Genomic DNA, 5642 nt, shown 5'->3' with positions numbered 1-5642 from the left:
GCATCAGGCTCTGTGCTGTCAGCTCAGAGCCTGGAGCCTGCTTCAGATTCTGTCTCAGTATCTCTCTTCTCTTCCCCCACTCTCTCTCTCAAACATAAACATTAAAATTTTTTTTAAAAAAGGAATGATACATTCAGACAATGGAATAGCAATCAGCAATGAAAATGAATGGACTACTGAACATCTGATTCAGAAATGGGATAAACCAAAAAGACATTTTCCCAAAAAGACACAGACATGGCCAACTGGTGTATGAAAAGATGCTCACTATTCCTAATTACCCGGGAAACGTGAATCAGAACCACAATGAGGGGCACCTGGGTGGCTCAGTTGGTTAAGGGTCCAACTTTGGCTCAGGTCATGATCTTGCAGTTTGTGGGTTCAAGGCCTGTGTTGGGCTCTGTGCTGACAGCTCGGAGCCTGAAGCCTACTTTGGATTCTGTGTTTCCCTCTCTCTCTGCCCCCCCTCCACTCACGCTCTGTCTCTCTGTCTCAAAAATAAATAAACATAAAAAATAATAAACCACAATGAGCTATCCCCTCGCACCTGATAGAATGGCCACCATCAGAAGAACAAAAGGTAAGAAGTGTTGGGAAGCATGTGGAGAGAAGGGAACTGAGTACCCTACTGGTGAGAATGTAAACCGGTGCAGCCGTTATAGGAAACAGAATGGCCATTCCTCAAGAAACAGAAATACCCTATGACCCAGCATTCCACTTCGGGGTCTATACCCAAAGAAGACGAAAACAGGATCTTGAAAAGATGTCGGCATTACCACGTTCACTGCAGGGTGCTTCATAAAAGCCCAGACGCAGAAACAGCCTAAGTGTCCTCCAAAGGGTGGGCGGATAAAGAAGATGTGGTATGCGTGTTATATACAAGGGACTATTATTCAGCCACGAGAAAGAAGGAAATCCTGCCATTTGCAAGAGCAAGGATGAACCATGAGGACATTATGCTAAGTGGAATAAATCAGACGGAGAAAGACCAAATACTGTATGATGTCATACACATGGAATCTCAAAAAGCCAAGGTCACAGAAACACAGACTCAAAAGATGACTACCAGGAGGCTGTGGGAAAGGGGGAGACATCGGTCAAGATTACAAACTTAGAGCTCTAAGATGGGTAAGTTCTGGGCATCCAATGTATAGCATGGTGATTTTAGTTCATGACACTGTATTATATTCTTGAAAATTGCTGAGTGTAAATCTTAACTGTCCTCGCCAGGAAAAAGAAGGGGTGGTTATGTGATTGGACCCAGTTGTTACCTGATGCTCTGGTCAGTGTTACTTAGTTTGCAATATGTAAGTGTTATCAAATCAACACAGGTGCATCTTAAACTTACACAATGTTATATGTCAGTTGCATCTCAAGCTGGGGGACAAAGGAGTGAGCTACTGGTAAACACAACACAGATGAATCTCAGAAACATTCTGCTGAGTGAAAGAGTCCAGACGCCAAGAGCACGCAGTGTATGACTTCCATTTGAGGGATTCCTAGACCAGTAAGCTGAGGTAGGGTCTAAACATCAGGACACAGGGTTTCTAGCGGAACCTGGGGCCCTGGACGGGGCCAGAAACGCTGGCTTCTCCCTTCCCTCCCTCCCCCTGCCCAGACCACTAGCATGGGAGCCTGGAAGCACAGCCCAAGAAGCCAGACATGGAAATTGTAAATGCCACAGGGTCAGTGATGCGCGGAGAGGCAAACCCAAGCCTGCCTTGTTCCTAAACTCAGGTTGCCAGATTTAGTTCACAAACCACGGCGTGTGTAATTGAATTTGAATTTCAGATGAACCACACTTTTTTTTTTTTTTTGATTAGTATGTCTCATGCGATATTTGGCACAAACTCATCCTACAAAATCCTTCGTTATCTGAAATTCAAATTTAGCTGTGCGCCCCGAATTGTACCTGAATTTTCTCGGTTACACAAGACAGAAATCGGACGCAGACAGAGTCAGGCAAAAGAACAGCTTGTTAGCTGATAGTATCCAACCTTGGAAAGGACAGGCCTCCGGGCCTGGAGCAGGAATCCACGCTCGGGTGGTCCCTGGTCCGTCCCTCTCAGTGAGGGCCTGTGCTCGGTCACGGTCACGGTCACACTCACGGGCTCTGCTCCCTGACCCCACCCCTGCCGGGCACCACAGGGGAGCCACCAGGCCTAGGTCACAGCCGGGGCAGCCGCACACTCTGGGCCTCAAACAGGGCCTCCGCCGCAGGTGCTGGGAGGGGAGGGGTGGCGAGGTCCGAACCTGGGTGAAGAGGTGTGGCTCTTTCCAGAGCAGAAGGGTTCTGGGCAGGAATCAGTAAACTGTTGCCCGATCCACACCAGCCTCTCTGAACCGAGTTCATGTGTGAGTTCTCATGCGTTTTGCTAAAATTACCCCCTGGGACCTTGCAAGAGCTTAGACCCTGGGATATGATGACGTCATCAGGACAGGTGCGCTGGGGGAGGGGGACCCTGACGTCAGCCTTCCCCGGATGCATTTCCAACCCGCGGGCTTCTTTCAACCCCTGACCCCGTCTCCTTCCCCCGACGCATCTGACCTTCCTTCCCACTCCCTTCTGTTCACAAACTGTGATCATCGGATCACCGGCATCCAAGCCAGGGCACTTAAGTGGTAAAAAGGATGTGGGTGGGTTCAGCTGTCCCGTGTAGAGACCTAGCAAGGAGCCTTTCACATTTTGTAAAACAAAATGCTATTATATTAATATGCCTAAACTGATTATGGTTTCTTCACACGCCTTTCTTTTTTTCACGGAAGATATTAAGGCAGACATTTTAAACCGAATCTCTGTGCGTCTCCAACATTAACGAATTATCAGACACTAATTGCTCTGGATTCCAGCATCCTCTCTAAACAGACAAAGTTTTCCATTTGCAGAATTTAAAACATACCAGAGCAATTTGTGTTCCTTAATAGCTACAAATTTGTTAGCTTGACTTGGAACCAGCCAAACCTGGGAAGCGATTATGTAAATATAGATAATGTCTCTCGGATGATGGTAATTAATGCAGATTCCAGAAAGGCATTCTCTTTATGATTAGGTCTGTGATGGGGAGCGGTTGAAAGCCTGTGGGGTGGCGCAGAGAACCCCCTCCAGCGGTTCCTCACTCCTTCTTTTTTTTTTTTTTTTTTTTTCAGTTTCCTTGGAGGGCATAAGGAAGAGCATGTCGGCCTCCCTCCTCCGAAGCCCTGACGTTGACTTTGAGCGGAGAGGCCTTAGAGCTGGCTGTGCCTCTTCCTCGGGTCTCTCTCTACAACCAGAGGGGTCAGTTCCCTTTCAAAACAGCCTACTGTGTCTGAGGTTGAGAGCCATCTAATTTGGATTAAAATCAGTGTCTTTAAAAGGTGTGCTTTACTCCTGGGTGGCTCAGGTCACCGGGCGTCTGACTCTTGATTTTGGCTCAGGTCATGATCTCACAGTCACCAGGTGGAGCCCCAGGTAGGGCTCTGTGCTGAACCCGGAGCGTGCTAAAGATCCTCTCCCTCTCTCTCTCTCTCTCTATTTTTAAAATTAAAAAAAAAAAGTTTTATTTATTCCTAAGAGAGAGAGAGAGACAGCATGAGCAGGGGAGGGGCAGAGAGAGAGGGAGATACAAAATCTGAAACAGGCTCCGGGCTCTGAGCTGTCAGCACAAAGCCCAACGCGGGGCTTGAACCCACGAACCCCCACGAACCGTGACATCATGACCTGATCTCTTAACTGACTGAGCCACCCAGGTGCCCCTCTCTTTCTCTTTTAAATTCAGAGAACAAACTGAGGGTTGATGGGGGCAGCGGGGAGAGGGGGAGATGGGTGATGGGCATTGAGGAGAGCACTTGTTGGGATGAGCTCTGGGTGTTATATGTAAGCCAATTTCACAGTAAATTATATTAAAAATAATCAAATCAAATAAAATGGGAAAAAATAAAAATAAAACAAAAAGATTCTCCCTCTCTCCTCCTCTCTCCCTCCCCTTCTCACCAGCTATAGGGCTCGCGAGGGCGCTCTCTCAAAATATACAAACTTAAAAAAAAATTGTGTTTACTCTTAATTGGGGCACGGATTGGCCTGTCTCAGGTCTCTATTTGCCATTACAGGAAAGGCCTTCCTGAACAGCTGACCCAATGCTCGCATTTTCCTTTTCAGAAATTGAGACCCAAAGAAAGGAAGTGATTCATTGGATCAGAAAAGCAGCAGATTGTGGAAGGGGACCTGGGAACCTCCTCCAAATATAAAGACTGCCCTGGTCTTTATAGTACCTACTGCCTTCAGAGCAATGACACTAACACTTGTGGGCTGTGTACTGGGCGTCCGCTACCGTGCAAGGGATTTGGAGGATAGGGTGATGGGTAAGAGGTGGCCTTGGCCTTCAAGAAGCTTTCAACCTAGTATGAGAATTAGATATGAAGTCAGCAGCAGTGTAAGGCAGAATGAAAAAAAAATAGTGATGTCTTTGAAATGTCTGGTTCTACTGATGAGGTTTTTTGGGGTGACGGTGGGGTTCGTGGGGTCCAGAGCCTTTTTTAGATTATTTTTTAATTTAATAATTTTTAAACTTCTTTATTTTTGAGAGAGAGACAGAGCATGATAAGGGGAGGAGCAGAGAGAGAGGTAGACACAGAATCTGAAGCGGCTCCAGGCTCTCAGCTGTCAGCACAGAGCCCGACGCGGGGCTCGAACCCACGAGCCGTGAGATCATAACCTGAGCCGAAGTCGGACGCTTAACGGACTGAGCCACTAGGCACCCCCCAAGTTTCCTCTGCACGTGTGCATGTGGTTAGAGCACGTAAATCCCACTCTGAGCCAATTTAAAGTATACGATTCTGTAGTATTAACCAGAGCCTCCACGCTGTGTATCACATTCCCCAGAACTTCATCTTGCATCTGACAGTTTGCACCGACGACTAACTTCTCCCCATTGCGAACCACTCTCCCCTGGGCTTCTCTGAGTTCTAAGTTTTGTGCATGAATAAGCAGGGACCCTTCTTGGCTGAGGGTCCCAGGACATCTAGCGTCCCCCTGAAGGCCACACCGGGCATTGTGACCGCCAGAATCCCCCCCCCGAGCACCCCCCCGCCCCCCAGCACTGGCTACTCCTGAAGATGCTAACCTGCTGGGCTGGACCGCCTGGGTGCAGGTGGAGGAGGGACGGCGTAGCATCCACCTTCTTTCCCTCGTTCCTCCAACACTTACTTGTGTGTGTACTTGCACGGGCTGCGTGCTGGGGCCCCGGGCGTGCGAAAACCCGACCTAGTCCCTGCCTTCACGGGGCTCCCCACCCGGAACTGTAATGCAGGCCAGAGGGAGGGTCTCGGACGTGCAGCTGGATAGGAGCTTTGCCCCATTACTGGCTTAACAGAATGTGCTGGACGGAGCTACAGGAACTAGGGAAGGTCTCTGCACCTCGTGGCTGGGTGCTGGTGATTGTGACGCTTCATTTTCACCTGTCTGCTCATCTCCCAAGAAACGGAAGACATATGTATCAGATTTGGACGTGAGAACAAGAGACGGCTCTTTCACTGGATGGCAAGAATTGAGATTTGAAGAAAATCTTTAAAAAAATTTTTTTTAAGTTTATATATTTTGAGAGAGAGGGAGAGCACACGTGGGGAGGAACAGAGAGAAAGAGAGACTCCCAAACTGACTCTGCACT

General features: G+C 48.3%; 1 long non-coding RNA gene across 1 annotated transcript; it reads left to right on the top strand.

Annotated features, from left to right (window-relative positions):
• The first annotated feature begins 2512 nt into the window (after window positions 1–2512).
• LOC120225481 lies at window positions 2513–4448 on the top strand. Its single transcript, XR_005526823.1, has 3 exons — window positions 2513–2622; window positions 3148–3274; window positions 4136–4448. It is a non-coding gene; the product is annotated as an uncharacterized LOC120225481 (long non-coding RNA).
• The last annotated feature ends 1194 nt before the right edge of the window (window positions 4449–5642 follow it).

This window comes from Hyaena hyaena, unplaced genomic scaffold (assembly GCF_003009895.1).
Source record: "Hyaena hyaena isolate Hyena2069 unplaced genomic scaffold, ASM300989v1 scaffold_1, whole genome shotgun sequence".
Lineage (NCBI taxonomy): Eukaryota > Metazoa > Chordata > Mammalia > Carnivora > Hyaenidae > Hyaena > Hyaena hyaena.
This window is presented reverse-complemented; position numbering and strand designations above follow the sequence as displayed.